Here is a 12,214-nt window from a genome sequence, read left to right as displayed (position 1 = left end):
GCCGCCCAGGCCCGGGCGCTGCGCAGACACTGTTTGTTGTTGTGCCCTTCCCGCTTCGGGTTTCTTTTCTTGGCTCCATTCCCTGGTTTTGCAAACAATTCCTCATGTTTCCGTTAACGGGGAAACGCGGAATGCATTACCCATGTCTGAGCAGCAGCAATAGAGGCAGTTGGAGCCACCATCGTAAGGCGCGAGAGTGGGTGGGTACCAAGAAGAGAGAAGCCTCGTGTGGCTCTTGGCCTCGGTGTGAGCCGTGGCCTGCGGGCAGAGGGGCTGTCATCAGTCCACTAGCCGCGAGGAGGCAGAGACGGGAGAAGGCTGCCGGTGGCGTAGGAGACATTGCCTCGGCCAGACCGGCCAGACCGCAGGGCCAGAAGCCCTCTGGGGTGCCCAGGCCTGGAGACTAGCAGGCTTTGGAGGAGGGGACCAGGTAGTGCTGCTGATTGCATGCAGGAAACTGCCCCCCACGCTTTTTGAACATGTGGCAAGACGGAGAAAAGGGATCCTGCTCTTGGTTTTCTAGGATCCCTTTCTAACAAACCGAAGGGCAAGCTATTAGCTGGGACTCCCAAACCAATGGGCCTTTATCTGGTGGTGTGCTGGAGCCAGCTTACACTCTCATGAGAGCCAATGGTTAAACTTTCAGGATTTTTGCAAGCCAGTTGTTAAACAGCTATTATTTAAAAATTAAATTATGTAGACTTACAAATAAATTATACAGTACTAAAAACAAAGGCAATGATTACTCAAAACTCATCCTGTTTATGTTGCTACATTTCACTATTATGTATAGTCTAGGGGTTGTTTGTGTCTGTCGTATATGCATGATGGCAATACTATATAATGATATGCTGCTATGCATCTCCTTTCAACTCCCTGTTCAGTGACATCATATTGACAGTGTGGGAGTTTTTACAGTAAGTTTTGCTAATTTCCTTATTGTAAAATTAATGCTATAAATTTGTAGTTTTTTCCATCAGAGAATTGGTTGTTAAACATTTACTAGCACACCACTAGGCTTAGGGAGACTTGGGTCATATATGTCAATATTCTTGGGTAATTCCAGAAATGTCTGTGGAGGGAAATTGGACTTCTTGATTGCAAGGGGCTTGGGAAATCAAAAATTAAGGTCTTAATACAATCATGATCTTATCTGTACTAACAGGAAATACCTGGGACAGATCAGTGCTCAGAGGAACCCAGCCATCACTATGCTGGATTGTCCTCAAAGAAGGCACTTTGGAACATAGTGAATAGCAGCCTCATTTCTTTTAGTAAACATGGCACAGACTTTCAAGGGATATTTTTATACTAGAGGTCTGTTGCACGAAAAGATTCGTGCAATAGGCCTTCCCTTCCCCTGGCTGCCAGCACCGGTTTTCCTCCGGCACCCGGGACCCAGGCCTTCGCTCTGGCTGGAGCCACCTTCAAGCCTGCGCTGTTGTGGCCGGAGCCGCCTTCAAGCCTTCGCTGCTCCAGCCGGAACTGCCTTCAGTCTTTGCTCTGCCGCTTCGCACCTACATATGCAAATTAACCGCCATCTTTGTTGGCGGTTAACTTGCATATCTCTCTGATTAGCCGATGGGAGGCATAGCGAAGGTACGGTCAATTACCATGTTTGTCTATTATTAGATAGGATGCCTTTCAATACTGGCCAATGTAGTGTGAAAGTGAGTAGGTTTAGATAGTGAAATGTGGAGGTTGTGATGGTGATATACAGCTCTTTGCAGCCCTGACTAATCCCAGATAGCTTATAAATTAATGAATGGATATTCAATGGGCTGCCCTTTCATAAATATGATTCCTTTTAATCAAGTCTTTAATAAGTCTTAAGTGGCAGCAATTTCTAAATTTTACTAGATATACTTCAAGGGCAGTATATCTTTTTAAAAAAATATATTTTATTGATTTTTTACAGAGAGGAAGGGAGAGGGATAGAGAGTTAGAAACATCGATGAGAGAGAAACACCAATCAGCTGCCTCCTGCACACTCCCTACTGGGTATGTGCCCGCAACCAAGGTACATGCCCTTGCCTGGAATCGAACCTGGGACCCTTGAGTCCTCAGGCCGACGCTCTATCCACTGAGCCAAACTGGTTAGGGCAAGGGCAGTATATCTTTTGTGGTTAGCTCAATTCAAAGATATTGAGATACCATACAAAAACATGTGCATCAGTAGGAGGCCACCCCAAAATCCAGAGCCAGGTTACATTGTACACTTGGACAGGGCCAAGATTTTTCCTTAGGATTTAGTTTTGGTTTCATTTCAATGCACATATGAGAGAAGAATCAAGCACCAAAGTTACCAGCTAAGTCATGTTCTCAGTCATTTTAGTCCAAAAATGATAAAGCCAGGTATTACCAAAAGCCTCTTCCCCTGCTCTTGGCCAATAATGGTACCCTCCGCCTCCCCCACCTACACACATACACACACACTTCCGACCTCCCAACACACACACAACCTCTCAGTGGAGCATTGTCTCTTAAGCTCACTCTCTATTCTTCAAGATAAAGTGATTGCAAAATAAATGCCCAGTAACTGAAAGAGCTACTTGGCTGTATAGAACTGTTAACTCTAAGGCAATTAACATGGATGGGCAGCCACTACAAAGGATGACTATTTAATTTTTGAAGAGTTGATTGGTGGCCCTTCTTTTTCTTGTAATTAGATTACAGGATCAGCTATCTATTTAGGTCATTCCAAGTCTGTTACACTAAAACCATGTCTGCTACATATATGAGATTGTTTCTCTTTCAGTGTTCTCTGATCCTGCTCATGCAAACAGGATACCAGGAAATAACTAAATGTGTTTGTTGATGAAGAAAAGTATACAAAATATGAAAACTTTGTTTCAAATAAAGTAATTTAAATATTTTATTTCTAATGATGTTTGCTCTCCTCATGCCGTACATTTAAATTATGTGAGGCATCTTTTCAGTTGGAGAAGGTTTACTTCTGAATAGTTTTGTAAGTCTCTGTTTTAATTAGTTTTGGCGAACAAAACAAACAGAGCATTAAGTTTTCTAATGTAGTTATAAAATGAGTAGCTCTCCCCTAAGACCACATTAAAATTAATGGCATGTATCTTCTAAAACTAAAACCACATATGTCTGTGAACTGTGAAAAATATTTATTGGAATGACATCCAACACTGATAGGTTCTCTAATGTAGGACACACTGGTTAAATAGAATATTTATGAGTTCTTACTCAAGTCTGTTATAAATAAGTTCTTAATTGAAGTGATCCAAGGGTACTTGCTATTTAAGGAAATCTTACAGTGAATGGACCTCGAAAGGAAAGTGAATAATGGACCAATTAAGTATTTATGAAACATTTAGTATTTTTGATTCTGCGTTGAGGAAGTCATGATCTTCCCAACTTTTTAGTGCTTTAATGACCACGTGGGGGAAATGAGCACACAATGATCTGGAGAGTGGGAAAAACGTTGGCTTGGAGGTAGGAGACCAAAGTCGCTGAATAACTGTAGACAAATCCCTCTGTCTTTCTGAACCTTGGCTTCATTAACTACGAAATCAGTCCATTAATAAATGATCTCCAAAGTTTCTTCCAGCTATAAAAAGTCTTTGATTCTGAAGTACACAAATGAAACCCAAAATGTAACACAATGTTGTACAGTCCGTCCCCAACTTAGGAACTGGATCAACTCCAAAAGGTCAATTGTTTGGAACACAGAATATATTTTCCCACAGAGACTGTGGTACAAATAGTGGTTAAATTCCCAGATCTGCCTGCAAAATCAATTTAATTCTTAATGTAACCGTAGAAGAGTATCCATGGTAATGTGGACTCTAACCACCCATTATAGCAGAGTTTTATGGGAAGAAGCCAGTGAGGATTCTAATTTGGCATGGCAGAAAACATCTATCCGTGTTTTCCACCACTCTGAGCAATAGGCACGAATACAATTCTAGTTCTAATTCACAGCAGACCTGGGCCATAAATTTCAACAAAGGCTGGGCTGGCAACTGGGAGAGGAAGAGAAGCTCTGATATTTCTGATCTAAGAGTGGGGGAGGGGTGGGCTGAGGACAGTTCATGATGTCTGGGGGTTCGGTGCCAGTAAGGATTTGGCTCCAACCCAAAAGATAGGGAATGCAAGGGCAGAAGGAGAAAATGGAGTGAGCATATGTGCTGGGAACTTTAAAAAAGAGAGAGAGAGAGAGAGAGAGAGAGAGAGAGAGAGATACATTTACTTTTAATCTCACTCTTCAGTTGAGGAAATTGAGATCCAGGAAGGTTAAATAGTAAAACTAGTACTTGAAACTGTAACAAGCCCAGATTCTCTCTCTCTCTCTCCCCTTCTTACTTTTACTTTTTTTTAAAGTTACATACCTTTTTATTTATTTTTTAAAAATATATTTTTATTGATCTCAGAGAGGAAGGAGGAGGGAGAGAGAAATAGAAACATCCATGATGAGAGAGAACCATTGATCGGCTGCCTCCCGCAAGTTCCCCACTGGGGATGGAGCCCACAACCCGGTCAATGACCGGAATCGAACCTGGGACCTTTCAGTTCGCAGGCCAACGCTCTATCTACTGAGCCAAACCGGCCAGGGCTCTTACTTTTACTCGAAAGCTATCACACTGTGTAAGAATCTACTTGTTTCATCCTTTCTCCTTCCTGTGCAGGAATCCTTTAGAGCCCTGCATCCCCACGACCAGCCTCGTCCTACTTTTTGTCCTCTGGTCTTCCAGGACAGCCTGGTCAACCATGAGCACCACAGTTTCCTGTTTGGCTCCAGTGTGTTTTAACAGTGCCACCAGCCTAAAGAACAACGTTCTAGTTGATAAAAAGGTTGCTCTGGCCCCTAGTCCCTTAGTGCACGTTTGAACAAACCACTCAGAGAATGAGAGTGAATACCAAACTCTAGTAACATTGGGGTACTTCTAGTAGTGGCTGGGAGAGCCCGTGTTTCAATGCCAGGTGTCGGGCGTTGCTCCTTTGTCAGAAAGAAGGCTTCTGGCTGGAGCTTCCTAAGTGCACCATGTGCTGGGAATTTTTACTGACATCACATTTAATCCCCTGAAAATCCTGTGCCAGAAAGGTTTTCCCTTATATAGATACAGGAATGAAGGCTCAGGGGCGCTGGTTTGCCTCTAGTCACCAGGGCAGTCTGATTCCAGTTTCAGCCCTGGCTAGGTTGGGGCTAGTTAGGTGGACCAGCTCTGGGACACTGTTGTGAGAGGAAGTGAGAAGTGAATAGATGGTGGGTTTGGTCAATGGCTGTAATCTGCTTTCATGGTAGGGATAGTTAGCTCACAGCAGTTAACTCACAGGGGTGGGTAGAATATGGGTGATTTCTCAGTGGGGCGGAGCTTTCAGGAATGAGAGGGAAGGAGGGGTCATTCTGGGCTACAGCCAGAGGAAGGTGGGTAGTGATACATTAATGCAGCGGTTTTTAACCTTTTTCATCTCATGGTACACATAAACTAATTTCTAAAATTCTGCGGCATACCAAAAAAATATATCTTTTGCTGATCTGACCAAAAAAAAAAAAAAGAAGGTATAATTTTGATTCATTCACACAGATGATTAGTGTTGTGTTGGCTATTGTCATTTTAAAAAATTTTACAATCTAAGGGAAAAGAGATCAGTGCCCCTGACTAGTCAGGTATTGCATGTTTTAAAACTTCTTGCAGCAGGTTGAAAATCGCTGCATTAATGTCATTTTAATTTGTGTGTTTTTTAAGTATATTTTTATTGATTTCAGAGAGAAAGGGAGAGGAAGCGAGAGATAGAGACATCAATGATGAGAGAGAATCATTGATCAGCTGCCTCCTGCATGCCCCACACTGGGGATTGAGCCGCATCTCATGTGGCCTGACTGGGAATCGAACCGTGACCTCCTGGTTCATAGGTTGATGCTCAACCACTGAGCCATGCCGGCCAGGCCTTAATTTGTGTTTTTAATGAGCCTCTCCATTTTTTCCAGATGGTTATTTACTACATTTACAATCAGATGTGCAAACTTTCAGTTCATTTTTCTTGATTATTTATGGCATATAATGGAACATTACCATACATATTTGAATTATATATTTGTATCCATTTCTATCAATATATTTTAGAGGGGAAGATCCTATTGTTTTTATTTTGCATATGTATTTTTCTTCATTTTGTGCTTTTATTTAAATACTAGAGGCCCGGTGCACGAATTCATGCACTGGTGGGGTCTGGCCAGTCCCCCAATGGGGACCGATTGGCTGGGCCAGCTGTGGGGAGGGACCACGGGCAATTGGCCAGCTGGCCCTGCCCCCACTCAAGGTGGGGGGCTGATTGGGGGTGGGACCGGCCAGGAGGAAAGGGCCACAGGAGGTTGGCTGGCCAGCCCCACCTCCAATTAGGCCGGGCTGGTCGAGGTGAGGCCCCCCCCCCCCCCACCATCAGGACCGTTGGCCAGCCACAGTGCACGTCATAGCAACTGGTCGTTCTGGTCGTTCCTGCTTTCTGATCGCTTGGCTTTTATTTATATAGATATTTTTATGTTCTGATGCTTATTTGAATTCATCTATTTTCTCTTTACAAATGGCATCCATTAAGTAAAATAGAATGTTAGAAATTGGAGGAACTTTAGTGTCATAGTCTCTTATATTTTTTAGATGAGGAATCTGAGGATCAAAATGAGGAATCTGACTTAATGCCACAAAATTGTCATTTTTTAGTAGCGGAATACTTTTTTTCCTGTAGCTGGGGTGAGCAGAATGTTTACTAGTTTTTAAAAATATCTCAGATATTCCTGTGTAGAATGGGATTTGCTGAAGCCATGAGACATGTAAATGTAATGTTTAAACTACTCAGAGCATGAGAAGAAATATTTGTTTAGCACTTTGTGCTAACTACATATTGGGGTGTGTGTGTGTGTGTGTGTGTGTGTGTGTGTGTAATTGATGAATGTTTGAGAGTGGTAAGATGGAAAACAAAAGAGAGACAAGTAGACATAAAAAGTTAACCATAAAGGAAAAATTGAAAAATTGGACTTTAATAAAATTAAGAAGTTCTGTGAAAGGGTAAGTCACAGACTGAGAGAAGAATATGTATATATCTAACAAAGAACTGGAATCCTATAAACCAATGAGAAAAAGGCAAACAACCCAATCCAAAAATGGGCAGATTTGAACAAGCATTTCACACAAAAGAATGTTCAGTGTTCAATAAGTGTTTGAAAAAGTGCTCAACATCAATAGTCACCAGGGAAATGCAAATAAAAACCACAATGAGATACCAACTCACGCTCTACAGAATGTCAAAAATGAAAAAGACTGAAAATATCAAGTGTTGGTTAATGGCACTTTCACACATTGCTGATGGGAATGTAAAATAATGCGATCAGTTTGGGGAACTGGCACATGTCTAAAAGCCAGCTCTAAAACTACCCTATGACTTAGCAATTCCACTCCTAGGTATATACCCAACAAAAATGAATATGACCACTGAAGGACATGGACAATTTTATTTTTAATAACCAAAATTTGGCAACTAGGTAAATATCCCTCAACAGGGGAATTGATAAATAAATTATAGTGTATTTACATGGTGGAATTTTACACAACAAAAACAAACAAAAGCCAATCTGCTACAAGTAACACAGGGATGAATCTCACAGACATTATAATGAGTGGAAAAAGGAAGCTATAAAAAGTATATACCATATGATTCCATTTATATGAAATTAAAAATCTAATCAGAAGTGATAAAAGTCAAAATATATTTTACCTCTGGGGCAAAGGGATATTGACTGGGAAGGGGCAACTGAGGACTTTCTGTAGTGCTAGAATGTTTCTTTATGTTGACCTAGGTTTTGGTTAAATAATTATACAGTTACACTTATATAATATATTAAAATGTATATTTAAGATTAGTATACTTTAATATATAAACATATATACTATACACCAATAATGAGTATTACAGGAAATTTTAATTATCTTTTTGTTATGTTTTAAATGTTCTCACGTTTTTCTGTTATATTTTTCAAAAAGTCTAAAATGAAGACATGATTAATTGTAACAAGAGAAAAATAGAAGTTATTATTGTCATTATTATTATTATTATTATTATTATTCGGTCAATCCTCACCAGAGGATATTTTTCCATTGATTTTTAGAGAGAGTGGAAGATAGGAGGAGAGACAGAGAAAGCGAAACATCGATGTGAGAGAGACACATCAATTGGTTGCCTCCCACACAGTCCCCAACCAGGGCCAGGGATGGAGCCTGCAACCAAGGTATGTGCTCTTGACTGGAATCAAACCCAAGACCCTTCAGTCCACAGACCAATGCTCTATCCACTAAGCCAAACTAGCCAGGGCCAGAAGTTATTATTTTTAAAAGCTAAAGCTGAATCTCAGCTACCAATCTAGAGCTAGTACTCTGAGTCCTGGACCCAGCTAAATGATGACCTGGGAGCTGGGTTATATTAGCAGAAACCAGTAGGTGAGTGAAATGGGCGGAGCCAGGTGGTCTGGTAGGCATGGCTCTCAGCAGGCCGTGGAAGCCATACTTATCATGAGTAACTATTTCCCCCCACGGCAGGCCAACAACAGACTGTAGACTCACAGTTTATTGGTAAGTGGAAATGAGAGGAAGGAACAAGAATCCATATTTATTAGAAGATAGAGAGGTCCAGCACTGGGGAAGCAGATTGGACATACAGGAAGTCAGAGTAGCTAAACCCTGGCTAAACCCAGGACATAAGTTCCATTTTTCTTCACCGGATTAGACTTAATTCTGGTTTTTGCAAAAACGTATTCATCTTTAACAACTTAGTTTTCAATGTCAAGCTTAAGGAAACCAGTTGCAGAACTATTTACATTACTACAATGATGAAAAGTTCCCTGAGTGGTTTTGCTGCTGATTCAGCCCAACCTGAAGAGTTAACTTCAGTTAACCTCTTCCTCCTTTAATGTGTCCATCTACAATGCAGGAATGACTAGTGTAATTATCTGTGCCCCAGGGGTGTTTGGAGGCTTAATTAATGTTTGTAACCCACTCGGAAGAATTCAGATGAAAAGAGAGTTGATAGGAATGTGCTGTCCTAAGTTCTGCTGTGCCTCCAGACTCTGACAAGTTGCAAAGCATGGCATGTGGTACTCTACTTCCAGATGTACTTGCCTGGTACCTTCAAGGTTTAATCAGAATCACTGTCACTCAGCCAATACTAAGTGGAGGGGATTCTTTCTACATTTTGTTCAGTTTTTAAAGGAAGGTGTAAATATGAGGGGAATTCATGACAAGTGAAGATTTAGAGAGATGAATTTGTTGCTGTTGTCAGCAAATAGAGAATTTTGAGATCCCAAAGTAAGATGCAGCCCAACTTTCAATACGGGGCAATGATATGCCAAGTGCTGAGATCAAGGGTAAGCTTTGAGTCAAACACTGTGGATGCCATTAGAAACCCTCCTAAAAATAAATGTGTCCTGCTGCATGATTTGGAAGTGGTTCAAGACACTATCTTTTCTATCCTTAATAAGCAGAAACCCTGAAAACAATCTGGGAGATGTTTTTAAGACTCTGTGAAGGGTGTTGTCTCCCTTACTATAGTAACCAATAAACTTGGCTTTGTTTCATAAAAAATAAAAATCAAATCTGTGAGCAAACAGGAATGTGATGGGCTGAATGGTGACAATGAAGATGATGAATGACATTAATGATGGTAATAATATAATACAAGCATGTATTGTGGGCTTAGTAGGTGCCAGACTCTGTTCTAAGGGCTTTAAACATCCTGACTCATTTGATCCTATTATTATCCCTGTTTTACAGACAAATAAATTGAGGCTTGGACAAGTTAAGTCACTAACTTGCCTGTAGTTAGATAGCTTAGCAGCTAGCAGTGGTTTTTCAAAACAGTGTGTTTACAGTTCTCCAGAAAAGGAGGTAAAATTAATATTCCCAGCCGAAGACCAGAGATTCTGATTCAGAAGTGTGGGGTGGGGCCTAGACAAATAAATTTCTAATAAATATCCAAGGCACATTTACTGCAGGCAGACTTTAGACCACCCTTTGGGAAGCAGTGGCCCAGGCCTAGAAATAGGAATGACTGGGCGTAAAAATTTGCCAGTGTTTCTCCAGGACTGGCCTTCTCTGTCCAGCTGAATAAGTAGATTATTTTCCCAGATGGAATCGTATGTCCTTGTAGTGAAAAAAAGGACTGTAGCAGACTGCCATTGCTTAATGAAAATAGTCTTTCAAAATATCCAACTTGATTTGTTCAGCTTCCATATTTAACATTTAACCTTCTGACTTTAATTTGATTTCTTGAATAGATTTTCTTACCAGGAAGAGTATGTGCTGACCAACAGACATGAATTTCAGCTGGGAGTTACAACTCTCACAGGTAACGAATAAAATGGCATTGTATTTTATTCATCCGTCTACCGTAACTCTGATTAATGTGAATCAGTTCCCCAGAGTCAGCTCTCTCTTGAATAAAGTGAGAACCATGAGTTTATGGACCTGCAAACTTCAGGGCCAACATACATTTTGCAGCCTGATTTATTCTTTCCTTTGAGACCCAGAATCCTGACACCTCCATCCCTCAAAAAGTGTTTGTCAAGTTTAATAAAACAGTTCATAAAAAGTCATTCACCTGGGTCCTACCCTTTCATGCTTGGCTTTTAAACACATGTGACCTCTGAGCTACTGAGGGGTGGGTGATGCATTTTGAACACCCTTGCCCTTTTGCTCTTCTCAAATGTCATTTGTCTGATTTAGAACATGGTATCACCTGGCAAATCTGAAAAAGACACACAAATGAGCTTGACCAGAGACAATGGTATAGAAACTGAACCAAACCATATTACACACCCCTCTTTGCTTATGAGATATTTTAAAAATAGAGCAAAAACATGAGTTAGGGTAAAGCAGTTCAGTTTCCATCGTCCCTCTAACTGAGGAAATTATCAAGGTATTTGCCTGCACACATTCCACATTCTTATGCTCTGGGTGGAAGACTTTTTCTTACTGCCACTCTTTTCCTTGCCAGCCCCACTTCATGAGCCTTCCTTCTCTTCGTGCACTTCACCAAGCCTGCTCCTCTGTTTTGGGCCTTTGTCCCTGCCTTCCTCTCCTTGCAATGTCCTTTACCTTCCCTTTTTCTTTTTAAATCATGATTGGCTCCTTCTTATCACTCATGTCTCAGCTTCAACATCACTCTTTAGGGACGCCTTCACTGACGACCCCATTTAAATAGTCACTATTACATTATTCAGTTGTATTCTCTGTATAGTACTAACCCATTGCTGATAGTTTTCTTGTTTACTTGTGTTTTTTTCTAGTCTGTCTCTTTCAACTAGAATGTAAGCTCCATAGGGCTAGAATCTTCTATGATATCATATTTTCACTGTTATGTCTACAGTGCACAAAACTGTGCCGAACACAGGAGGATTTTGGGAGAGGAAATAAAGGAAGACAGTCAGGAAAGACATTTCTGATCTGAGGCTGATTCTATTGTTGGAGGCATCCAACTGGGTATTTCTTTGCTTAAAAGTAAAGTATTTTTATCCGCTGCCTCTGGAAACATATCAGAGATCTTAGAGATGTGTTGAGTTTATTGCGTAAGACTATTTAACAGCGGTTAAAAAAAAACCCAGATGAGTTAAACTGAGAGTCCTCACTAGATGTTTATCTTCATTAGCTCAGTCTCATAAGTTATTACAATATAAAATCAGGAAAAACTGCTTAAGTGCTTGAATTCAGGCAGTTAAGTTGAAAAGTATAATAAAAACAGTTATACTAAAGGTTTTTTCCCAAAGAGCTAAAAAATACTTTGTTGGTAGTAAATGGGGTAACCGTAAAGTATCTTCCAAAGAAACCTGGAAATAGAATATGAGGTTGTCTTCTAAGAGTTAAGTCAGTAAAACACACACACACACACACACACACACACACACACACACACACACACTTGAGAGAAGGAGTAAACTGATAGACAACTGATAAATTGATAAATATGATAGAGAAGACTTTGGAAATACCTATAACTTCAACCAAGGTGACTTGCAGGTAATCTCAGAATGCCAAGCACCAAATGAATCAATTGTTTGGAGAAAGCCTAGGTGAACAGAGGAGGTGGGCAGAGGGGCTGTCAGCCGATAGCATGGGAGACCTAAGCCGAAGAAGCCAGAAGTTGGTAGCACCTTCCAAATACTGTTCAGAGGCGAAGGGGCCTTGGCCCCAGGACTTGAGCTCTC

The sequence above is a fragment of the Myotis lucifugus genome, unplaced genomic scaffold (assembly GCF_000147115.1).
Source record: "Myotis lucifugus unplaced genomic scaffold, Myoluc2.0 scaffold_134, whole genome shotgun sequence".
NCBI classification, from domain to species: Eukaryota; Metazoa; Chordata; class Mammalia; order Chiroptera; family Vespertilionidae; genus Myotis; species Myotis lucifugus.
The sequence above is the reverse complement of the archived record's forward strand: the minus strand, read 5'-3'. Positions refer to the sequence as shown.